A 26,940-nucleotide genomic window follows, 5' to 3' on the forward strand; every position below is an offset into this window, starting at 1 on the left:
GTTTCTTAACCCTGTACCTACGACAGTTTCTTACACTGGCTTCATCTATGGCTGCTCCTACAGCTGTTTTTGTACTCTGTCTGATTCTGTTTCATTGTCCTGTGCATGCAGCAGACTGTGTGGCCATCACGGTGCTGGACCGCTGCTCCTCTGAGCAATAGTATCGAACCTGTGTTTCCTTGAGAAGCACCTGAGGGTGCGTGGTATTGGGTGCAAGTCCTAGGGTGGCGTAGTCATCGATCCTTCTGTTGCACGATGCAATGTTGGAACATTAATTAATTATTTAAATAAAAAATGTTGTAGATCCCAGTAAATGACAGAAAAAAGGTTGTTGTTGGTCCTGATACCAGAAAGACAAGGATAAAAGCATGTATCTCATGAGAGGATTCCAATGAGAAGCAGTACTACTATTTTACCCTATGAACTCACATTTGTGTTCACAATCATTACAAACTACCTGGATTAGGGTAGTGTTACACAAGAGGCCGAACCCCAAAATAAACATTTACTAAGATAATACACACATAAATTAAGCAAACAACATTAAAGCAGTAAAGAAAAGAAAACTAATAACTAATGAATACACAAAACTTGTGCTGAAAGGTCTCAAGTGACAAGCACAGTGAGAAAGAAAGCTCTTTTTATCAGTCGATTCGTCACATGTAACCCACAGCACATGCAGCTTGACTCCACCCTTCAAAACACACAAAGAGCTAACACACAAAACAATCAGCACTTGTCAACTGCAAAAAAGAGAAGAGAAGTGACTGCATACAGTGGTTGTAGTATGGGAACCAAGAACACGTCTGGAAGAACAAGAGCAGAAACAATATTCGTTGATTTCATTTGGACACTTTTGCACTGATAGACTCGGTTTGAGTCTCTGTACCTGCAAGGCTTGTAAGAGCAGGAGTGAATGTACAATGCTTTCTTTCACCCTCAATACCATGCGTTAAACCACAAACCCCTAAACTGCACCCCCGGTGCCGATGTAAAAATGGCAGCCCACTGCTCCGGGTGTGTGTTCACAGTGTGTGTGTGTATTCACTACTGCTGTGTGTGTGCACACCAGGATGGGTTTATCGCATCATACTTGGCTACACGTCACTTTCACTTTCACTTTAAAAAAAAAGCATACAAAATTGCAAGTGGAAACAGCAAATATAGTGTGTGTGTGGGGACGAGGGTTGATCTGATCATCACTCAATAGGGATTTTTTTCAATTGTGGTCCAAAACATAAGAAAACAAGTGGACGCCAAATATTTAAGATAGAAAGTCATATATAAAGAAAGAAATAACATTATCGGTAGTGCAGTCTTAATTCAGTACATTAAATCTTTCTTATCAATACAGTTAATGATACTTTAAGTTTTTTTTAAAGTTAAAATGCATGATCTTATCCCGGTTTATTGCACCATTCATGGGTTTCTCTCCCCAGAAGAGTAAACACTGAGCCACTCAGGTACCATCATAACATTGAAAGTGTTTCTAAAATCTATCAATCTCTTACAGCTCAACCAATAGCATGAGTTTGGGGCGTGGTTACTGTAGCAAGCGGAGCCAGAGGGAGTTTAGCTGTGGGACAATGACTGATGTATTACATGCAAAAATACATTCAGACCCGGTTACAGAAGTGCAAGACGATATTCACTGCATTTAGACATTGAAGGATTAAACATTTTAAGAATACATCAAAAAGAATGTAGCATTAAGATGAAAGAAAGACAATGGATGCTTTACTACATCATCATCCTGTACCCGTTCAAAAAGGACACACAAACCAGTTCATAGTGTTTACTTTGACATGTCCAGTGTAGACAGACACAAACAGTCGTGGCACCTACTTTTAACCGTTGAGACAACCGTTCACAAGCTCCTGTAAAAGCTGTTTGTGATGTTTGAGTTGGGGGAAGTGCAGTGTGCCTAATTTGCGGAACTAAATTCACTATGGAAATGATTTACCAGATGATTTAGTGTACCTGGTATCTGAGATGCCAACTGAAGCAGGAAAAAGGAAGAACAGAAGGATAGGATCTAAAACAGAGAGAGGTACTTCAGTGGACAGTGACACGACTGATTCAAAGAAGAAATGGACAGCCATCTGTGTGGAAAGTTGTAAAGTGGACCAAGCGTTTGTGTACATATGCTGTTACTTATTTAGTCATTCCAAGTATTTGTGTTGTGTTGTTTTAATCTGTTGTATGTACCAAGTTGATGTCAAAGCACTAGCGGTGATCAAAGCTGTGTCAACGCTTTGTGTAAGTCTCGGCCAAAAAGCCGTGCTTGAACACACCATAAAGACTAGGACAACTGTCAACAAGCATGTGCTTTCTCAGCCTGCATGTAAGGAAATAGCTCTCTATATCAGCGGGTATCGTCATTCAGCAGCAAACCAAAACTAGGACTGCAGATATACAAACCATAACCATTTTGGATAATGCAATCATGCTGACCACATTCTTTATTCTGTTGGCTTATGTTATGTAAATATTCTGAATGCTCATAAAAGATTATGTAAAATTAGAACAGCCTTCTGTCTGTGCAGTCTTGATTAATTCACTAACTTACATCATTTTCATGTTTATTCTTGTATACTGAATTGTTCATTAAACAATTATAAACTAAATGTGAGCCCGACTAGAGCCGACCTGTGGAACACAGCGCAAAAACCAGCCCAAAAGTTGCTCACAGACGGCCCAGCTCTAAACATATCTTAATGGATTTAAAGGCAATGTTTTATTAAAAGACAACACAACACAACTGCTTCCAGTAGCAGTCAAGAAAAGGTCTGGTGAATTATTTAGCAAAGTGTTAAGCTGTCAATCTGTCTATGTTATTAATGATGAGGTTAAAAAAAAGTCTAATTTAAACTTTGTGATTTTATTGTTTTTGATGTATTCAGTATTTTGTACGTAACTGTAAATCTGTTTTGTGAAGGCACCAACTGTAAGGTTCAATAAAAGCAGGACAGGAAGAAGCCCCTTCACCTATAAACTAAACCCTCATGCGATGAACATATCTTCATCTCTAAACAAAAGCAACCACAGCAGGTTTCAGTTTGACTCTGAAAATGAGCAGTGTGTAAGATCATTGGCATTGACTGTTTTTCAGACTTTTCACCGAACAACTGAAGAAAATGTTTCACGTGTTTGTTTTGTTCTGTTTGTGCTGGTGGCGTCTAATCGGTAAGTTCTAAATATATATAAATATATCATTTTTGGCTTGATATCAGTTACATTCTTTAAAGATGTTAAAAGTCATGGAAAATAATTGAAATTTCTATAATAAATGAAGCTTCAACCAGTGGAGACTCAGAGAGCGAATCCTCCATCAAGCCACTTTTAAATCTCAGGCCAGGCCTGGTTCTATGATTGTAAGACTGGGGTGCATTTCAAAAACGGAGCATTTGACTTGCAAAAATAAGAGTTGATGCGATTCATATGTTTTTGACTCAGTTCAAATAAAATGCATCTAAAGAATTAAAAAAAATTTTTTTAAAGTATGTAAAAAAGTATGTCTTAAGTATGAAAAAATTACAGAACTGTTTACTGTAGCACAAGTACATTACATATGTGTACAGTTATGTGTACAGTTAATGTTAAAGAATCTGCAACCTTTTAATACTAAATAAAAGAGGGATCATAAATACTTTGTTTTGATTCAGTACTTTAAAATAAGCTAGTTCACATAACAGATGTCTACATATAGACCAAGACAAAATAAGTGAAGTTAAACATAAAACCCAGATCATATGATTATAAACCTTAATTTTGGACTGCAACTAACAATTATTTTTACAGTCTATTTGTTAGTCGATTATTTCTTCGAATTTGATTTCTTCATTTTATTGACAAAAACACATATTCCATATTCCATATTCCACATCCTGCCCAATGCTGTCCTCAAAACAAATGTGCTAACTGAATGCTATGAACATATGTTTTAAATATGTACATGTATCCTATTTTTAGGATTTAAGGATCTTCAAATGCAAACTGTTTGTGTGTGTGTGTGTGTGTGTGTGTTTTGCCAGTAATGTTCCATTGCTATGGCTTCAAGGGCGTAACTTTGGGTCTACCATTGGGGGGGGTTAAACTCGCGGCATATTTATTTATTTATTAATTTATTGTATTATTTTCTTGTGTAAAAGGTAACATGCTAATTTGCATAATTTAATTATGCAATCCCCCCCAAAACGGGTGACTGTATTGGAGCAAACAGCAGTTACAATTCAGTGACATTGGTTCTACACAGTCCCTGGCACCCTCTGGCTTTACCTCATAGGACACTGGCAAACGAACATCTAGCCAGCCAACTCCAGTCAACAAAACAAATCATCAGCTAACTCAGTGTTTCTCAAACTTTTCTGCCATTCCCCACTTCAGAGGTAGGAAAGTGTTTCGAGCCCCACCTGTCCCCAATCACCCCAACAAAATGTTAATAAACTAGGCTTTAAGTTTAACTGTTAAAATGTATTTTATTAACATCACATTTTAAAAACTTAACATCAAATAACAGCATTAAAAATTTTCAAATAAAGAAAATGAAAGTGCAATTATATTATCACTTTGCATGAAATAAGACTCAAAATTAGATTAAAAAATAATAATAATTGTGTTTGCATTTAGCCTCTGATAACATCAATACAAGTGTGGACTAACATTAACCTAGTTGTGCTTTGATTCATTTTGACACTTTGCAAAATCCATGCAAAAAGAACAACAAAAAAACAAACAAACCAACAAAAATAAAAATAATCTCAAATTGAACCAGAGGTGGTAAATTCCTAATAATGTACGTATTTTTTTTAGGTATTTTAATAAGATAGATACCTAAAATACGTTGCGCATACAGCTCAAGTAATGCGATCGTTATAAAGGTGTTTGAACAACAAAACACATCCACTTGCACATATTTGACAATCGGAATATCAGATATATCCTGCTATAGCTAACACATTTGTGAAATTTTGAATAAAAAAGGAAATAAAAGCAGATCATCAGTCATTCAGCACTATTGTGGCTACGGTGTGACAAGCAATGAATGGCGCGTCTCCATGGGAACCATAAAGCGATACTACGATCAATAACGGTAGCCTTGAAATACTTTTAAACTTACGTGTGAAGAGGTTAAGTAACGTCAAGGCTTACATTTAAATGTGTCTTTGTTTTGAGTGTATGGTCAATAAATAACGGAATTAAAAAGATGGGCACAAAACCTGTTTGTCATGTTTCTATTCCCCACACTTTGAGAAACGCTGAGCTAACTTAACAGCTAACTTAAGGGTACCTCCGTTTGGTCAGGATTTTTTTAAGGGTTTTTTTAAAACCTCCGTTTTTTTCTTTTTTTTTTGGCTGGTGTCGACAAACAATGAAAAATCGTTGTCTGGCTGCCTTTCAGTGTCCTTTTCATCTTTCCGTCAGCTTTCTCCAACCATTCATCCCATCGACTGCGCAAAATAGTGAACAAACTTGGTACAGAAAGCGGGTTGGGTAATACCAGAGACTTTGGTAATACCAAATCGGTGCGGTGGGCGGGGGGTACATTACAGATTATTTAAAATATGATACTATCTTTCTTGCTGGCAAATGAAATTAATAAAGAAAATGAACAAAAGTATTCATTCTGAATATTTCATATCTATTTTAAACTGAATGATGTGATGATATTGGGGGGGTTATATTAGCTGGATCTGATTTTTGGGGGGGTCATGACCCCCGTAACCCCCGTGCAAATTACGCGCATGTATGGCTTAAGGTATAAAATCACTTGTTGAATTATTGTTCATTAGAAGTTTGAGCATTGAAACATACGCAACTAAGATTATTCAATAAATTCTGCTACTTTTTCATCATCTTCACTTCGACTTCTTCTTCTGCTCTTCACTGTTTTTTTCTCAGTCAACCCCAACTCTCAGTGTATCATGTTGGTTTCTTGAGCATCGGTGAATGTTTGCAGCTTCTGTAATAGTTATGTGTAATACATAAGCATATTTTATGTGAACTGTCGCTGATTCAGGGCAGTACTAAACACAAAAACACAACATGCAATTTACAATTAACATCAATTTATATTAAAAAAATTATATGCGTGTGTGTATATCTCATCAAAAAAAAAAATCCTCCTACTTTTTAAACTAAATTGTTTTCCAGCAGATTTCTTATTTCTTGATTATTTGTAAATATTTGTATGAACATAAGAATATTCAACAACTGAGACATGAACAAAAGACAACTGATGAACAGAAATGGAATAGAGTCTCTGAACAGAGCGAGGGTCAATATCAAAGTAAGTAGTCAGTATGTGTGTCCAACAGCTGCTTTAAATGGGACATTGGACTAGGGGTCAACCAGTTATCGGCACCGATATTAATCTTTTTTATGGTTATCGGTATCATTCATTTTCAAAACCATTTTGCTGATAAAATAGTTTAAAAAGTATTTAAAGAAAGTTTTTGAAAGAGTGTTATTCTTAATATTGACATTAATTTTCTCCAGACACAAAACCATTGGTCTTAAGTTTCTGGGGTATATTTTGAAGCAATAGCCAAAAATACATTGATTTTTCCTTTATGCCAAAACTCATTAGGATATCAAGTAAAGATCATGTTCCATGAAGAAATTTTTTAATTTACTACTGTAAATATTGTTTAATAATTAAAAAAAATATATATTATTCATAATATGCATTGCTAAGAACTTCATTTGGACAACTCTAAAGGTGATTTTATTAGTATTTAGATTTTTTTTGCACCCTCAGATCCAGATAGTAGTATAGTTGTATCTCGTGACGTAACAAACTATACGTCAATGGAAGGTTGTTTGATTATGTATAAATCTCAATTTCGATAACTGACCCCAATGCCTAGTTTTGTGGTCCAGGGTCACATATATTGTGATTTAAAATATCGGTTATCAGTGAAATTGATCTGTAATAATCGGTATCTGTATCGGTCGACCCCTAAACCAGATGCCCATTTTCCACAAACCAGCTGAAAATTGAAGCAGCCCACAGAATGATTCAAACTCAGATAACCCATAACGAACTGGCTGCATTTTTTTCTTTTCAGTTTTTCTGAGCTGGCAGACATGCCAGAAACCTAACTAAATGTTACATTCATCTGATTTCCCCTTTAAGTACTACAGTGCTTTTAATCATCATGGACTGAGAATGATTTGCCAGCTCTTACTGTGAGATGTTCCTCCTCTCTTCCACCAAGTAACTTGCAAGTTCTCAAATACATTTGGGGTACATACTGTATGGACGATCAGCTGTCATTTTGATGTATCAGGTATCTTACATTACAGACGCTGCAGTTTATTGTTCTGGTCACATCTGCGGTCCTCATGCCTCCCTCCAGCAGAATATGGCATGTTCATGCAGCTGATCAGAGACCTATCTTCTGGTGTTTTTGCAGAGTCAGTAGAAAGGTCTCTTTAATGTCCAAAGTTATTGGAACTGTGGCCGTATTTGTCTAATAGCTGAACAACATATATTTTCAGTTGTGGAATAATGGTGAGCGAGTTGGACTTGTAACCTGAAGGTCGCAGGTTTGAGTCTAGGTGCTGGCAGGAGTTGTAATTGGGAGGGAGTGAATGAACAGCGCTCTCTTCCACCCTCAATACTCATGACTGAAGTGCCCTTGAGCAAGGCACTGAACCCCCAGTTTCTCCCCGGGCACTGGATCTATAGCTGTCCCCTGCTCGGAGTGTGTGTTCACTTCTCACTGCTGTGTGTGTGTGTGTGTGTTCACGGTGTGTTCTCTTCTCACTGCTGTGTGTGTGTGTTCACGGTGTGTTCACCTCTCACTGCTGTGTGTGTGTGTGTGTGTGTGTGTGTTCACGGTGTGTTCACTTCTCACTGCTGTGTGTGTGCACTTGGATGGGTTAAATGCAGAGCACCAATTCCGAGTATGGGTTAACATACTTGGCAAATGTCACGACTTTCACTTTCACTTTTTCATATTTCAACCTTATTTGGATTTTACCAAATTATCTTCAAAATACAATGGCCATTACTATTATTTTTATTATTATTTTAATTTGTAATTGAGAAAAACTGAGCAAAGCTGAGCAAAACTATTCAATTTATTATATAAAAAAACTAAACTAATTTTTAAAGGTTTTCATTTGATTTATTTCCATGATTGTTCATGGTCTGGAAATCATCAGTCCCTCACACCGCTTATTCCATCTAGGGTCACAAATTTTACAATTAATTTATGTTCTGAATGTTTTTCAATTTACAATTAGTCACAAACGGCAGCTAATTTCAGGATTTGTAAATCATCAGAAGCCTAAAATCTCTTTTTTGATCAGGTGTGTTTGGTGATTCAGTGTCAGTGACGGAGGGAGATTCTGTTACTCTACACACTGATCTTACTGAAATACCTGAAGATGAAGACATACTGTGGAAATTTGGAGCTGATAAGGTTCAAATATCTAAAATGAAGAAAAAGAAGCAAATCTTCTTCACATATAATGAGACTGATGAGAGATTCAGAGACAGACTGAAGCTGGACGATCAAACTGGATCTCTGACCATCACAAACACCACAACTGAACACACTGGAGATTATAAACTAGAGATAAGTGGAGCGAAAAAAACATCAAAAACATTCAGTGTTTCTGTCTATGGTGAGTAGAGATAATTTGATCTGACCTTCACATGTTCTTGTTTTATTTAAGGAGTATTCAGTAAGTTGAGCTCCATCAACAGCATTTATGGTTTAATGTTGATTATAAAGAATATTAAAATACAAATATTTCCTTTTAGTTCTTTAAAGAAAACTCAAGTTTATGGTGATATTAATTCTTCCTTACACTTGAGTTTTATTTCAGCTGTAAACTGTTTAAATCATTTTATAGCAACTTTAGGGTTTAAAGAATTACAGTGTCATGGAAACAAAGTTCTAAAATTAGATCAAATGTTGTAGTGGTTACAGACACTAAATTAATGTTAACACTCATGTTGTGTGCGCAGTGTGTCTTTTCCATTGTATCTGCATTTTAACACTGGACTGCCTCATTGACTCATAACGGGCCTTTTCAAAATGATGTAGTGATCTATGGAAAAATTTAGAGCTGACACTTTACATTCTGGGCACACCTGAGACATTATATCTTGTATATTATATATTACATCTTGTAAAAAGGAGGCATAATTGGGGCCCTTTGAATTGTTTTTTTTCCCCAATACATAGAAATGTGCCCTGTTTAATTAAATAGTTTTTACTGATTTACACAAAATGATTAATCATTTACAGAAGACGCCCGCTAAAAAATGTCATGACAATTAATTAGTCTTATGACATATTAAAAGACTAATTACTTTTACCCAACATACTAATTGTGCATTTGCCACTAGTAGACACTTTACTTGCATTTATTATTTAATGTGCCTTCTATGTATATAAAATCTATTTTTTTATTATTTCTTTGATGTGGACACCAAAACTTTTTTATTCTCATGTTTTCAGCTCGTCTGTCTGTTCCTGTGATCACCAGAGACTCTTCAAACTGTTCATCCTCCTCGTCCTCAGAGCAGAATTGTTCATTGGTGTGTTCAGTGGTGAATGTGGGTCATGTGACTCTCTCCTGGTACAAAGGAAACAGTTTATTGTCCAGCATCAGTGTGTCTGATCTCAGCATCAGTCTCTCTCTACCTCTGGAGGTGGAATATCAGGATAAAAACAGCTACAGCTGTGTGCTCAACAATCCCATCAGCAACCAGACTCAACATCTGGACATCACTCAGCTCTGTCACACATGTTCAGGTTCTTCCACAAGTTATTCATTGAGCTGATCTCTGTCTCCTGTTGTAGATCAGACTGATTCAGTCACTCACATTCATGACTGTCTGTCTTTTACTCTCCTCTAGTCTCAGTGTCTCTGATTGTACCAATCTCTGCTGCTGGAGCTCTGTTGATTGTTGCTGCAGTCGTGATCTTCTGCATCTGCAGGAAATGTAAACAAACAAACAAACAAACAATAAGCTCAGGAGATCATAAATAAAAAGTGCAGATGTTGAAATATTTCTCTTTTATGAGGTACAAATTTCAATGTAAAATGGAAAGTTTTGTTGTTTTAACATGTGTTGTGTTATTGTTAATGCAGCCCGGACACAGGAGAAAGACGAGACACCGTGCAAATCAACAACTCGAAAAAAGGTAAGAAGTTGCAAGATATTGTTGCAGTGTGCATTAGCATCAGACAGTCAATGAAACATAAACTAACATGAAGTACTTACATTTTGCAGACAAAATGTATTATCAGTCAGAAAAGTACTGTATTATTTTTCCTTGATAACAATAAAATATTATTGATAGATTATCGTTACATTCAATTATAAATTAACCCCCCCCCCCCGCCCAAAAAAAATAAAAAACAAAAACGTAATTTACTCACTGTAGCCTACTGTTACTATTATGACTCCAGATGTGAATGATATTGGCAGTGATTTCATTACCTGAAAGGTCAAAGAGTGAAGAGGAGAGACAGTGATAGAGCCAGTTCAGTAGATAGGGATTGTTTGGAGGCCATAAGAGAAATTGGCCAGGACACTGGGGTTACACCTCTACTCTTTAGAAGTGCCATTGGATTTTTAACGAGGACAGAGAGTCAGGACCTCGGTTTAACGTCTCATCTAAAGGACGGTGCTTGTTACAGTAAAGTGTCTCCATCTCTATACTCGGTCCCACACAGAGCACAGGTGAGCAGCTCCCTCTGCTGGCCGCACTAAACACCTACAGTAGTGTCCCAGGAGGTCTTCCATCCGGGTACTGACCTTCAACCCTGCTCCGCTTGAGTGGGCAACCAGTCTTGGGCAGCAGGGTGATATGACAAAATTTGCATTTTATCGCAAGCGTTATACCCATTCAAAAAGATTTTGTGCCAAGTGGATTTTGAATGCAGCTTCTCTTTTTAATTAAATTTTGTGTATTTAATACAGTCACATCGATTATACCGTTCAGTGCGTCATAGCATCACCTGCTAAAATCAAATCTGCGTTCCTTCGCTGGCTGGTGCTGAGCATGATGTGTTTATATAGCACTGCGCATTATAACCAATCACACACGATCCTGTTGAGCTTATGATTGCAATAACCAATCTTAGGCGTTTAGATGAGTCATCGATACAATTCCGGTGTTTTCTTCATTCGCTCGCTGACATTTTCAGAAACAGTGAAAATGTGTGTACGCATATGTAAGATATTTATTTCAGTGTGTAAACAGCTTCAGTGATTTTAATGGGAGTTTTTCAGAGTGATTGAACTCTAGACTGTCAGTGAAAATGTTCTTTGTTTGCTCTCTTTATGTACAATAAAAGTGTTATGATTAGTAGCCTAACTTGCAATGTTTTTTTCACATTAACTTTCATTGTTAAACTCACATTGAATATAAAGTCAAGTCGTATTAAAAATATGTTATGGCATAACACCCACATCTGTTAATTAAGAAAACAGTTTTTTTATGCATAGTTAATAGATTACATTATTAGGTTACTTTTACCATCACATTACCATGGAATGAACACCTAATATAGGCTATCCTCCAGATAAAAATATGTGCATCAAGTATATATGAGAGCTACCATTAAACAATGTATAAGCTCAATAAAATATTAAAATCTGAAAAGGTATGATCAGTCAATGTATTTATTTTACAGAAACGTCTTGTAAAACCTGCTTCACCCTGAAGCTAAGTTTGAAGCTAAAATCTATTGTTATAACTTTTAAAAGAATGCTTAAAATGTTGCTCTTGATTGATTGTATATTTTTCCTTGCAGAAATTAAAAAAGGAGGCTGTGTATGAAAATTTTGCCCCAAAAAGGTGATAAAATACCGGGATCTACTGGAATAAACCATGAAATGTTATAGAGCTCTTATAGGCCCTGACTAGTTTATAGCCCAGCCCCAGACATTTATTGTGGATGTTTTTTTTTTTATATAAGATAATGTTATGCCTGAAATGTTGCTGCTTTATCTATTAGTTTAATGCATTCAGAAACTCAACTAAATGTGATGTTTTTAGCTTAACAAGCATGGAACTTTAGCCTGTGAAATACTGTCGTCTACTCCTGTTCAAATAAATAAATAAATTATAATAAAATAATAACGGTTGCATGGTGTTGTACACTGATCACACACATTCACGATAGGCATCTGCTTTGCTTGATATTTTTAACAATTCTGCCCAATCACACAATCTCTCTCTGGTGTCCAAATCAGAAATTCATATCTGTATTTTTACAGCAACTGCGCTATAAATAGAAGCTGCTGTCCTCACAAAGGAAATGAACTAGTGATGTGCACTTTCGAAACACAGCTTGATGAAGCTATCATTTCCTGTGATTTCGAGCGCACCATCAGTCTGCCAAGTCACGTGAGTTCAGTAAACTAGGTTCTGTTACGTCATAACTGTTTCGAACTTTCAGTGCTTCTCCGCCAGGGGTCTTTATTTGTCTTTTACTATGCTTTTACCTGATCTCAGATCAGTTTTATACTTTTCTAGACACTTTTGTATAATAAAAAGGAAGATTTGTAGTTTAGTCTCTCATTGGTCTGATTAACCAAGCTGAATAAAACAAGTCCTATAACACACTTCATATATACTAGTATCAGATTATTTGTTAATTGCATTGTATATATTACAGCTTTGATAAATCATTTGTAAGTGGTGTTTTAATGCATGCTTGGGCCGAGTTTTACATTTCCATATATTCTGTTCTGACCAGCAGAGGTCATCAGCGTGTGTCCAAACAACTGATTCACATATTCTGATAGCTTTGTTTGATAAGACACTGACCAATCACTGCATTGTCTTTTGAACAACAATTTAACACAAATTGATTAGATTTTTTTATTTTTAAATAAAATACATATTTCCATACCTTTCAAAGATTGTGAATCAGCTGTTCTGAGTCACTGCAGCGACAGTAAATCACATCAGCAGAACAACAATATTCCTGATATAAGATTTGAAGACAGATAAACAATTATTATTATAGACTGACTTGATAAGCAACTTACCAATATCTTTGACTCATATTAACACCTCTCTGCTGTCATCAGCATGTCATCACGCTTCCTCTGTAAAACTGCTTTCACACACAACCCGTAGAGATCCCATAACGTGACATCAGGGCGTGACGTGTAATGTACGAGTCGAAAACGTTAGGCACGTTATACTCAGGCGGCAAGGAAGTCGACCGGAAGTTGAAGTCGGCCGCGAGCTGCCATCTTGTAGCAGAACTTCACTTGAGTTAGCATCCCATTGACCTCCCATTCATTTTGGCGTGACTTTGACAGCGAATAACTTTACATCTGAGGCGTTTGAAGACTCCATTTGTCCATTATTTATTTCTAAAGATACACGACAATGTATAAAGGGCTCCATTACCTACTATGTTACATTATGGCCCTGTAGAAACAGTTTTTGAAAAAAAAGGCTAACGATTGCATCATAACCACTCGACTCTCTGTCGCACAGTAGAGAAATTACCGTACAGACAGGAGGAGAAGCTCGCATGCAATTAACTTAATATGGCGTACTGGCGTTACATTTTAAAATACTATACAAAATAATTAATCAGAATATTAACTCCTGCTCACTCACGCCAAAGAACTCCCCGCTAAAGCTCGCCGTCTCTGCAAGATTAACGATGGCAGTTTGCACGCACAGCCACTTAGAAGATTTACATCTGTCAGACAGGTTGCTGACGTCATCAAGCTTAGTTTGAGTCTGCGCGTCAGAAACGGAAGTGCTAAAAAACGCTAAAAATGGGCTTCACTTGTCTCAATTGAGTTCCAATGGGGTCGCTGTGTCCATTTCTTTTACTGTCTATGGTTATACTTTCAGTGAAGCCGGTGAACGATCTCGGCGTCAGCGCGGAAAGTGAGGAACTAACTGATCTTTGCTTCATTACAGTTTGCACATATTTTTTTGTCGCGAACGTTGATCTTCCTAAAAAAACCAGGGGTGCAGGGTTTGATATTTTTTTTGAGGCATCCCTGGCCACTGCCATTGGCTAGCGCACCCCCACCTGCTGTTAGCATTCCATTGACTCCCATTCATTTTGGCGTCACTTTGACAGCGAATACTTTACATTTAAGGCATTTAAAGACTCCATTTGTCCATTAGTTATTTCTAAAGAAACACAAAAATGTATAAAAGGCTCCATTACCTTGTATCTTACGTTATGTTCCCGTAGAAGCAGTTTTTGTAAAAAATAGGCTAACGATTGCGTCATAACCAGCGATCTTTTACTGTCTATGAGGCTATCGGGGGAACGTGGAGGCATAAAGTCAAGGGAGATAATTAATCAGAACACTTACCAAAATTTGCTCCTGTTCACGCTCGCCTTCTCTGGAAGATTTGGTGGGTGATTCAGATTTCTCTTGGCACAGCGATTAGAAGACTTACAGTTTGCTCAAGTGACATCTACGTCATCAAGCTCAATTTGAGTCTGCGCAGTACATCCGACCCCCAGGAAGTGTTTGCTTCTAATTGACTTCATTTTTCTCTTTTGAATCCAATGGGGTCGCTGTGTCCATTTCTTTTACTGTCTATGAAAAAAACAGCCGGTAAGAGTCGCGCGATAACGTGCGATTTGGATTTTGTTAGATCTGGCTTTTGCTCACACCGCGCACTAGGTCCCTGTCATCACCAGATTGTTACTAGGTTACTAGGTCCCTGGCCCGGGTTCAATGCCAGAATCAATCCCGGGACATGTTTGCTTTCACACAGAAGCCGACCAAACAATGTTCCGGCAATTTGCCGGGTCCGATGTGCAGTGTGAAAGGGGCTTAAATCAAATATTCCTGACATTGAGATCCGATCTACGTGATAGACTTCCGGCCTCCACCTCATTGACTCTAATGGCTTCTCCATTCCTCTGGCTCCACTGTTGTCCTCACAACTGTTGTCACCCACACCCCTTGATTCCACCCTGGTCCTTTCTTCCTTTGACTCCACCCTGTTCTCCACCTCGTCTGGCTCAGCTTCGGTCTTCTGATCTAGCAGCTCCGCCATTTACAACAGATTCTCAGGCTCCACCAGTTTTTGAGTGTCCTGTTGAGTTCAGGACTATTACTGGTAAGTTATTCAAGGGCTTTTAGTTTGAATTCTCTCTCTTCCTGTGTTTTCTTCCTGTTAATCGATTCCTTTAGTTACCAATTACCTTCACCTGTGTCTTGTTTAGCAGCTTGTTTATTCTGTGTATAAATATAGAACAGTTTCAGTCCCATTTTGTTCAGTGTCACCTAAAGCCCTATTCAGATAGAATTAGTTTTACATGGAGAGGTGGAAAAAATTAAGTATTACCAGAGCTCCTCAGGGATTTTAGTCCCGTGATAATGTGCCATCTCAGTAATCATTTCAGATAATGCCAGTAAAGAATACAGCAACTTTTACCTTCTGTAAAATTATCTGGAAGAATTACCTCAGGTATACACAGGTCAATTCAAAGGTCATGCAGTATGTTGTAATATTCTAATGATGTTGATGAGCAATATTTCATGTCATGTCAGGAAGCAATGTAGTATGCACATGACGACAGGGAAGTGACGGAGCATAAATAGTGTTCTTGTAATTTTACTGAGATTGCTTATTCCATGCAAATTCCATGGCCATTGATATTACAGACATAATTACATACAAACATTACATTAGTCCATGGACCCTTGTAAAACTAATCTTGTCTGAATAGGGCTTATGTATACACACACTACTAAACTTTTGAACAGTTAAATATGATAATTTTGTTATTGTTTCTACTGGTGTAAAACAGTTGCTCATCTTGTTTATTTTTTTTCAGTAGATTCAAGAGTTTTAAAATGCTGTTCGCACAGGAAGAAGTTTATATACAAACTACACACAAACATGCACTGAATACACACTCACTTATGAGCTGTTTGTCCACCCAACAGATCAAACTACCTTTCTGTAGAAAACCGACCACAGCCACTTTCAGTTTGAATCAGAAGCTGAACTTCAGTGACACTGGAACTGTCAGGCAGCAGGCGGTTTTATTTTTGTACTTCGGTTTTTCCATTCACTCAATTTTATAATAAATATACATCACTTTAACATCAGAAGTGTTAGGCTTTACAAACCCGTTTCCAGAAAAGATGGGACATTTTGTAAAATGTAAATAAAGTCTAGAATCTGATTTGTTAATTGCACTTTACCTTCATTTAACTGGCAGAAGTACAAAGAAAAGATGTCATATGTTTTCATTGACCAGTAACACAGCCCAGAAGAGTTTGGCCAAAGGCATGTTTACCACTAGAGAACTCCTGAGCCCATGTGGCTATATTTAACACCGCAGCACAACAGTTTCTTATGCAATGCCGTATGATGGCTCACAGGTCACGCAGATGCAACAGTTCTTTTTTTTTTTTTTGCCTCGCCCTGCACATTTCAGATTCCTCTGGATTCCCTGAATCTTTCCACAATATTCAAAATTCTATGCAATTTTGCATGAAGAAATGTGATTTTTAAATATATATATATTTTTCTTACTGTTCGGGACAATTCTCTCATGAAATTTGTCACAAAGTGTTGAGCCATGAGCCATCATTGCTTGCAAAGACTGAGATGCTCCTTTCACACCCAGTCACAATACCAGTGACTAATTCAAAAGAGTTTAATTTGGATATTCTATAAAAGTGGTGGGTGGTGTAGAAATACTGTACGTGTAACCTGATTCATTATCTGTGGTTAGGTGAGAGGTCGTCAGACTACAGTGTTATCAGTGTCACTGCACAAACATTATATTTGTAGCTTGTTAGTAAAGTCTCTTACCTCAGAAAACCAAACGTTCCTGTCCTGTCAGACATGATACTGTGCTCGTATGCCATGCGATCTTCATTTGCACTCGGAGATGTAGCCGTGCATGCTGTATATCACTTCAAACATAAAGCACAAGAGAAACTATGAGCATGCAATGTCATAGTTACATTGGCAATTAATAAGTCATAAATTAAAAGCAAATGATAAATAAATCAGGTAACTGGTACATCGTGTGTTAGCTGGGAAGGATTTGCTTGTTGATATGATGTTCATTCTATTAATCAGCATCAGTTTCCATGTTTCATTAATGGTTCATGTTAGTAGTCTGATGGGTTTTTGGTAAATGTTGTTTCCGTAACTGCACAATGTCCCTTTATTTGCACTTTGTGTTATTTTGAATATTTTTTAAATGACTCTGGTTGCTCACACCAACTTATAAACTTCACTCTATTAACAAAAACTATTTTGGGACCTTCCCTATAGGCCTATTTTTTCATTTTGTCATATTCAAACAATTTAGGCTGTGCTCCTTGATTTTATTGCATTTTACCAAATGTCCCAACTTTTCTAGAAATGGGGGTGTACCACAAAATGTAGTTCATCCACAATTCAAACAATATACTTTTACTTATATCCATTTAACAGAGTCAGGCAACTACACTCTCAGAAAGGTACAGAAGCTGACCTTTTCAAAAGGTACCTAAATGTAAGGGGTCAGTAAAATACCCCAGTGACAGCTTTTTTTTTTTTCTTACAGAAAGCATGTTTAATGATAAAAATAAAGAATATTTCACCCGTAAAGAAGAGTTAAATGTTGTAATCCCAGCTAGATGAACTGTAATAGTTTATTATGCAAACTCAAGGTGTGAACTAGGAGGGTCAAACTGAGCCGTAGGAGGTTTCACATCACTTCAACAGTTCTGCTGTTGGTTCAGCAGGTCGTTTTATTTGATCAGACGTTGAACAAATGAAGAAAATGTTTCACATGATTGTTTTCTGTTGGTGCTGCTGGAATCTGATCGGTAAGTTATAAAAACATCTTTATGGATTTTTTTATTATAAAAGTTTTTTTTTTTTTTCTCAGAGTAATAAAGCTGATGATACTGTTCAAATCGGATTATTTTCATCTGCTGTACCAGATCATCACGGATATTGTGAAATCTGCTAACTTTGAATTCAGTACATTTTAAATGGAAATTTCAAGATCTAGAAAGAAAGGTCGTGAAAATAAAATGTTAAAAATCATGAAAAAAAATTCATTGAGTTGCTTTCAAATATCAGACGAATAAATCAAATATTATTTTGAATTATGCAGACTTACATTCAAACCATCACTTTGATCCTGGGCTTCCTTTACACTTAAGATAGATTAACTTGGACCGTGTTACTTTAAATTAAACTCATTAAGGAAGAAGTCAAGATGGCAAAAGTTGTTGCTATTTTTGGAACCCTGTTTGCTTTGAGTTTATATCTGGGCTTAATGCATTTATGTTTTTAGTGTATTAAATAGCCCTTAAATATTAAGTATGAAAACCCAATGTGTATTGGGTCAAGTGCTTGTTTAAAATTGGCATGTGTGAAAGTAATAATAAATATAGTAATGATAATTATTATTGTTGCATAAAAATACTTATCTCTCCTTTTTCAGATATTCATGCTGACATATTACTCCATTAATTTACACTATAAATGTGTTTCATGGCAATCCGTAAGCACTGAAATGTTTTCAGTCTCTCTGTAGAGAGCTGATATTTTACTCATGTGTTTTTCTTTATCTGTGTCAAAGGAATGTCCAACAGTGATATACAGCTATAAGATAATACACTATAGTTAATCCTTGGATCAACTCAACCTAAACGTGTGGCTTTCACACATCTGTCTGCTCGTATATCTCACATTTCATAGTGTTATATTTTTATGCCACTTTTCTGGATGTTCTCAGGTTCACATGTAAACAATAAAAACTACATCTGATCATAGGCTCTGTAATCCATGAGAAGCTTTAATCAGTGTAAAATCTGTTTGTTGATCAGGTGTGTTTGGTGATTCAGTGTCAGCGACGGAGGGAGATTCTGTTACTTTAAAAACTAATGTAACTGAAATACGTGAAGAAGATGACATACTGTGGAAATTTGGAGCTAACGAGTCTCAAATAGCTAAAATCAAGAACAAGCTAAACTTTTCCACATATGATGGTCCAGACGGGAGATTCAGAGACAGACTGAAGCTGGACGATCAAACTGGATCTCTGACCATCACAAACATCACAACTGAACACACTGGAGATTATGAACTACAGATAAGTGGAGTGAAAAAAACATCCAAAACATTTAATGTTTCTGTCTATGGTGAGTATAAAGCAGGAACAGGTAATGTTTGTCCTAGAATGCCAATATCCTGCAGAGATTAGCTCCTACACTGAAAATTAATAATAAAAAATAAAAATAAAAAACTCAGCTGCCAGCAGTCTAAGCAATCCTCAAGTCATTGATTAACTTGTTCAGCTACCAATGTTTCCTCTCCTTGGTATAAAAACATGATTTATGCAAACATGCACAAATTATATTTATATATTCACACATTACATAATTTAATAGCTTGAGATGACAGACCCATTCAGTGACCGTCAACACACTACACACTCACTCAACACAACCTTCATCACAGCATTCGCTACAATGAAAATAGACTGACTGTTGTGTTCATATTCCTCTTATTATCTGATGTTTTCAGCTCGTCTGCCTGTTCCTGTCATCATGAGAAACTGTTCTTCATCCTCCTCATCCTCAGAGCAGAATTGTTCATTGGTGTGTTCAGTGTTGAATGTGGGTCATGTGACTCTCTCCTGGTACAAAGGAAACAGTTTATTGTCCAGCATCAGTGTGTCTGATCTCAGCATCAGTCTCTCTCTACCTCTGGAGGTGGAATATCAGGATAAAAACAGCTACAGCTGTGTGCTCAACAATCCCATCAGCAACCAGACTCAACATCTGGACATCACTCAGCTCTGTCACACATCTGCAGGTATAGCAGTGCTGATATATGTGTTTATTTACTGGCCTGATCTCCTTATTTTCTGTTTTATAGATGAGACTGACACTGTTTCTCTTTTGGCGTTTCAGCACAGTCTCTTTCTCATCCTCCAGTCTCCGTCTCTCTGATCTCTGCTGGATCTCTGTTGATTGTCGCTGCTGTCGGGATTCTCTGCATCTACAAGAAATGTAGAAAGACTGACAAAGACGGTAAGTGTTACCTACTGCTTTTAAACACAAATTATAACAAATGTGAATTTGAAAAATTTAAACTGATTGCTATATTTTATCATTTAATTAGAATTATTGTCATAATTTTGTAGTTAACATCCTTTATATGGAAACAAATTAATATGTGTAGTTATTGGGTATATATCTATTTCTGCAGATCACACTCATATCAGAATTCTTGTTTATTTAATGATACAGAACGTCGCTCTTTAGTCGTCTCACTCGCACAAAAATAAATTCTGTGTTTCACAAACTGCATCAATATTAAAAAATACAAAAACTTAAATGTTTATTTTTAATTAAAAAAAAAATAAAAAAGCTTTCTCCATTTTAAGAACATAATCTTACATGTGTAAAGATGCAGCTGGTGCACATATTAACATCTATATAAATTATGACTTCTGTTGTGCTAGTTGAGCTTACATGCTGATTACATACAAATAATGAAAAGAGTTTTGTTAAACATCTCAAGCGGGTTTGATATATGTGTAAAGAATATCTCTCTAAATTTAATGATAAACACATGCTCTTTTGTGAACTTTTTGTGTGTGGAAAATGTTACAGGCCTAATGGCTATTTATATTTGTTCACGCCATTTTTTTTCAACTGCTGTATTAAACATGTATTGATTTAAGTTTGGAAGCCTTAATAATGTCACATATGTTGTGAAGAACCCGATGTAGTTGTCTAGGATTGAGTTTAGTTGTTTTAATGCGTATTATTGTTGGAATAGATGAGAGTTCTGCAGAAGAGATCACTTACACCGTGCCGACATTCACCAAAACAAACACACACGAATCGGTAAGAAACTTTATTGTTCATTTGTTCAGTGCATTTGTGTACTTTCAGCAGATATAATTTTCAAATATATTATGATTTCAGATGTAGATCATTGTGTGTGCTTGTGTTTTTGTCTGTATAAAATGGAAGTCCATTTCCACCTTAAGAAAACAAAAATACTCTAACAAATCATAATTATGAAATAAAAAGCCAAATGGTACCATTTAAGTCATAATTCTGAGATATTTTTAATGAGATACCGTAATTATGAGATACAATACTAATTTTGACTTAGTATGTCAAAATGATGCCATTTAATGTCTATTTTTTTTCTAATGTGGCAGAAATGGGCTTAGATATTATAATGAACATTGATTTAGTTCTCAACAGCACTGACAGATGTTTATAAAAGCATTTTATAAACATTTATTATTGTTCTTCTTATTTTCTTGTTATGCAGTTTTTACAGGAAGTTAAAGAGGACAATCATGTGGAATATACACCGATCATGATTTGATGAAGACTAAACGTCAATGTTTTACTTCGTACGCCAGTTTGCATCAGGAAATCATACAGCAGGATCATCCTAAAAGGGTTTTAAAGAATGATAATTAATAACGGATTAATGAAATGGTCTCCTAAAACTTCAAAAGACTTTAGAGTGTAATAGAAGGACGTTTATGTAACTCTTCTAGCCAAATGGAGCATTTTCATTTGGTACTCTTAAAGTTAAAAGTGCAAACCGTAGATGCAAACTACTCATCAAAAGGAGCGGAGCCCTTGCTGTGGTATTGATTATTTACATCTGTACAGAAATGTGGTTTGGTCTGCTGGTGCACAACAGCTTGTGCATGAGAATGAGTCTGCTGCTGGACGTCTGTGTTTGATGTCTGTTTGTGAGTGTGTGTGAGGTGTGAAAAGTGTGTCTGTCAGTAGCGTGTGGTTGAAGGGCTTTTTCCATTCCCGCTCACATAAAACCGTCGACTTCTGCTCTACAGACAAACCACTTTACTATGTAATACTGAACTTATCAATGCTGATGTTTGACAAAAATGTCTCAAATCAAGCAGGTATTGGTATATACTTATGCACATGCATCATGATTTTTTTTCATACTCATGCAGTGATCCTGCAGTTAAGCAGTGCTATAGTTTCAGTTATTTCCAGCTCAAGATGTCTTTCTAAGCAGAACTATTCTTGATAGCTTTTTTTCCCCCATAAAGGTCATATCCTGTTTTGTTTTTCTTCTGCAAATGTCTGGGTCATTTTAAGAATAAATGCAATTTATGTTTGATGTATTTAGTTTTCATAAACTCTGAGTAGATTTAACAGGGCTCCTGTCCATAGTTAAAACAAATTAGGTCAAAATCTGAAATAAACTGGTTTTGGATGATGAAGTATGACACAGGTGGTTGTGGCCACATATCAAAGGAGAACTCACTCAAGGTGAAAGACAAAAAATCTAAAGAGACACTACATGTACACACTACACTAAATATTATTGTGACAGTTCGTGTTTTGTTTGTTACAGATTGTTTTTGCTATGGAGTTTAAAATGTGAGATAAAGTGGGCGACCTTTAAGCTTCACACATTCATTGAATAAACTTAAATAAACTTAATTTCATTGGGCATTCAGTTTATTTTGTTAAGTATTTGTGGTTGCATGTGTTACAGTCAGATTTGCAATGTGTGCATTTTGGTTTCCAAATATTCTGATATTCAGATTTCATCAAATGTAATGTCATCACAACATGTTCTGTTACAACCCGAATTCCGGAAAAGTTGGGATGTTTTTTAAATTTTAATAAAATGAAAACTAAAGGAATTTCAAATCACATGAGCCAATATTTTATTCACAATAGAACATAGATAACGTAGCAAATGTTTAAACTGAGAAATTTTACACTTTTATCCACTTAATTAGCTCATTTAAAATTTAATGCCTGCTACAGGTCTCAAAAAAGTTGACACGGGGGCAACAAATGGCTAAAAAAGCAAACAGTTTTGAAAAGATTCAGCTGGGAGAACATCTAGTGATTAATTAAGTTAATTGATATCAGGTCTGTAACATGATTAGCTATAAAAGCTTTGTCTTAGAGAAGCAGAGTCTCTCAGAAGTAAAGATGGGCAGAGGCTCTCCAATCTGTGAAAGACTGCGTAAAAAAATTGCAGAAAACTTTAAAAACAATGTTCCTCAATGTCAAATTGCAAAGGCTTTGCAAATCTCATCATCTATAGTGCATAACATCATCAAAAGATTCAGAGAAACTGGAGAAATCTCTGTGCGTAAGGGACAAGGACGGAGACCTTTATTGGATGCCCGTGGTCTTCGGGCTCTCAGACGACACTGCATCACTCATCGGCATGATTGTGTCAATGACATTACTAAATGGGCCCAGGAATACTTTCAGAAACCACTGACGGTAAACACAATCCGCCGTGCCATCAGCAGATGCCAACTAAAGCTCTATCATGCAAAAAGGAAGCCATATGTGAACATGGTCCAGAAGCGCCGTCGTGTCCTGTGGGCCAAGGCTCATTTAAAATGGACTATTTCAAAGTGGAATAGTGTTTTATGGTCAGACGAGTCCAAATTTGACATTCTTGTTGGAAATCACGGACGCCGTGTCCTCCGGGCTAAAGAGGAGGGAGACCTTCCAGCATGTTATCAGCGTTCAGTTCAAAAGCCAGCATCTCTGATGGTATGGGGGTGCATAAGTGCATACGGTATGGGCAGCTTGCATGTTTTGGAAGGCTCTGTGAATGCTGAAAGGTATATAAAGGTTTTAGAGCAACATATGCTTCCCTCCAAACAACGTCTATTTCAGGGAAGGCCTTGTTTATTTCAGCAGGACAATGCAAAACCACATACTGCAGCTATAACAACAGCATGACTTCGTCGTAGAAGAGTCCGGGTTCTAACCTGGCCTGCCTGCAGTCCAGATCTTTCACCTATAGAGAACATTTGGCGCATCATTAAACGAAAAATACGTCAAAGACGACCACGAACTCTTCAGAAGCAGGAAATCTATATAAGGCAAGAATGGGGCCAAATTCCAACAGCAAAACTCCAGCAACTCATAGCCTCAATGCCCAGACGTCTTCAAACTGTTTTGAAAAGAAAAGAAGATGCTACACCATGGTAAACATGCCCCGTCCCAACTATTTTGAGACCTGTAGCAGAAATCAAAATTGAAATGAGCTCATTTTGTGCATAAAATTGTAAACTTTCTCAGTTTAAACATTTGCTATGTTATCTATGTTCTATTGTGAATAAAATATTGGCTCATGTGATTTGAAAGTCTTTTAGTTTTCATTTTATTAAAATTTAAAAAACGTCCCAACTTTTCCGGAATTCGGGTTGTAGTTGTTTAGAATTTTACACATGAACTGAGGGAACTGAATTTAACTCATAGCCTGGGCTGAGATTTGGGGGTATGTATTGAGTGTGTGTGTGTGTGTGTACTCTTGTTTTCGTGACATATCAGGACACAACTCTGTATAATGACATGGGTATGACACAGGTATTACAAGGAGAGGGTGACTTATGAGGACATAACCCATGTCCCCATTTTTCAAAACGCTTATAAATCATACAGAATGAGTTTTTTTGAGAAAGTAAAAATACACAAAGTTTCCTGTTAGGGTTAGGTGTAGGGTTGGTGTAGGGCCATAGAATATACAGTTTCTACAGTATAAAAACCATTACGCCTATGGGATGAACACACTTTTCACAAAAACAAACATGTGAGTGTGTGTGTGTGTGTGTGTGTGTGTGTGTGTATGTGTGTTGACTACTCTCTGCTGTGTGTCCACTTGGATGGGATAAAGAGCACAAATTCTGAGTATGGATCACCACACTTGGCCACACATCTTATCCTTCCAAAGCTGTCATGTTTACTTAGGCTAAATAAAATCCTGCATATATATTTTTTTGGGGGGGGGGGTTTAGGCTTAGGCTGTTAATCATTTATACCATATGTAATCACATATTTGGAGATTTTATAAGTTCCAACTGCCCATCTGAATTGAACAGACCAATTACATCATATTCACCGGCACTCTCTAAAAGAGCTGCTCCATTCACAGAGCTGCCGATGATAAAACATGCGACCCATTTGAATTCTATTGAGAAAGTGACGATGGAGAAAATTAAACGTGATGTAAAACTACACTTCACCTTCATACATTTCATAACATAATACCAACATAATGGAAGATTAAACTTTAACGTGTCTCCCCATTTTTTCATCTTAATGATAAAACTGCAACAATACTAAAGCATCACCTAGTATCACAACCAGGAATCACCTCCACCGTCTAATGTAAGTAGCCTATATCAAATAAATGTTTTCAGGCATTGGCTTCATATTGATGAGTTAAACCGTTAACTGATTAGATTAAATGCCAAAAGTTGAATCCTTTGAAATGTACACATTTCTACACCGATCTTCATTTGTATATTGATAGATCTAATAAATGGCTCTATCTAGTGTGTTTTTGAAGAACTGCAGCTAAACTGCTGGTGTTCTGACAACATATGCGACCTATCAGGATGTGTGTGTGAATGGTTTTAAGTGAAGGGTTAAGATTTGGGCTCTTTACTTTAACAGTGATCATTCGGAATATGATTTCAAGTATGTTTTACTGATTCTGGTGTTTGTGATGGTCAGAGATCCAGTCTGATGATCTCGCTGCAGTCTGTAAATGTAAAACATGTAAACAAACAGCAGAAGAACATCATTGATTCACACATTCACTCATCAGACAAACAAACTGTAAAAAGTCTCAGAAGGCTCCATGTGACAAGTACATGGCCGTCTCTGTGATGTCTCATCTGTTGGATGGGTTGAGCAAAAATGACCAGACTTTTTCTCCCAGGAAAGTTCAAGGTCTGGTGTTATGAGTTTACCCTTTACCAATGTCTGATGTTGCTCTTAAAGTTGTGTGATATCACATTGACAGCAGCTGAGAAGATGGACTGCAAAGTCAACAGCTATATCCGCAATGGCTAAGCCTCCGGTGAAGCTTCTCCAACATGGCACTGTTTTGAAGAAACACCTTACTGCTTCCCCTGCAATCTATCATCCTGGGCTACAAGCAAGGGAACGTGAGGCTCCTTTTCAAGCTAAGAGACTCACCTGACACCATCATCCAGAACTACAAGGTTCAAGTCAATTCTGGAATAAGAGGAATGCAGCAAAGGTAGAAGATCAGGCCATGAACTGATTGAAGCATTATGAGATCTCTGGGTGGCTGCAGACAGGCAGGGCTGGCATTGGATTTGGAATGGCTTCCATAAGAGTAGAAGAGAAACCTGGTGATCTCAGGGGTAATTAAGATAGAGGAAGAGAAGACCTGCAAGATCAGAGCAGTGAGTCAGCAATGTCAGGACAATTGGCAACCTGAGAGGCAGTCGTAGACACGGCCATCGCAAGGGCGGACATGTGGAGAATACCCCAAGCAAGGCTGAGCTTCACCAACCGGACCACATACAACACCCTTCCTAGTCATCAGAACATGTAACAGTGGTTTGTTTTGGAGGAGTCCTGTCAACTTTGTGACCGCAAGAATCCAAGCCTGTGGCACGTGCTATCTTCCTTCAAAGCACCACTGAGTGCCGATCTCGAACCCCAGTTGAAGTTCACTCAAGAGATCACCACAACCTTGGCCAGACATCATGCTCTGGTACACTTCTGCTGTGTTGGTCATCTTGGCAGAACTGACAGTGCCATGGGAAGAAGGAATAGAGTCTGAAAAGGGAATAGTATGCAGACTTGTCCATTGTACGCTCACAAGCCAGGTGGAGGGAATTAACATTCCCGGTAGAAGTCAGGTGAAGGGGCTTCACTGGAGCATCCATCCAACGTCTCTAGAAATCCCTTGAAATCAGAGACTCCAAACTGAAAAAGGCCCTCAAAGACCTGACAGAGGAGGCAGAACAGGGAAGTTTTGGCTCTGATTCCAGAGAAAAGACAAGATGTGAGCACAAATGTATCGTAGGGCTGGCTGCAGGGGGCAGTAGGGAGATGCCCTGCCACTGCTCCACCACCTCGAGATGTTTCGGGATTGAAGGAGTGAAAGGTTTGTTTAGCAGAAATTC

At 37.2% G+C, this 26,940-nt stretch overlaps 1 long non-coding RNA gene across 1 annotated transcript; it reads left to right on the forward strand.

Annotated features, from left to right (window-relative positions):
- Positions 1–19,951: 19,951 nt before the first annotated feature.
- Positions 19,952–22,418, forward strand: LOC132131674 (uncharacterized). The gene is made up of 3 exons (XR_009428918.1): positions 19,952–20,035; positions 20,790–20,857; positions 21,297–22,418. It is a non-coding gene; the product is annotated as an uncharacterized LOC132131674 (long non-coding RNA).
- The last annotated feature ends 4,522 nt before the right edge of the window (positions 22,419–26,940 follow it).

This window comes from Carassius carassius, chromosome 48 (genome assembly GCF_963082965.1).
Source record: "Carassius carassius chromosome 48, fCarCar2.1, whole genome shotgun sequence".
NCBI lineage: Eukaryota > Metazoa > Chordata > Actinopteri > Cypriniformes > Cyprinidae > Carassius > Carassius carassius.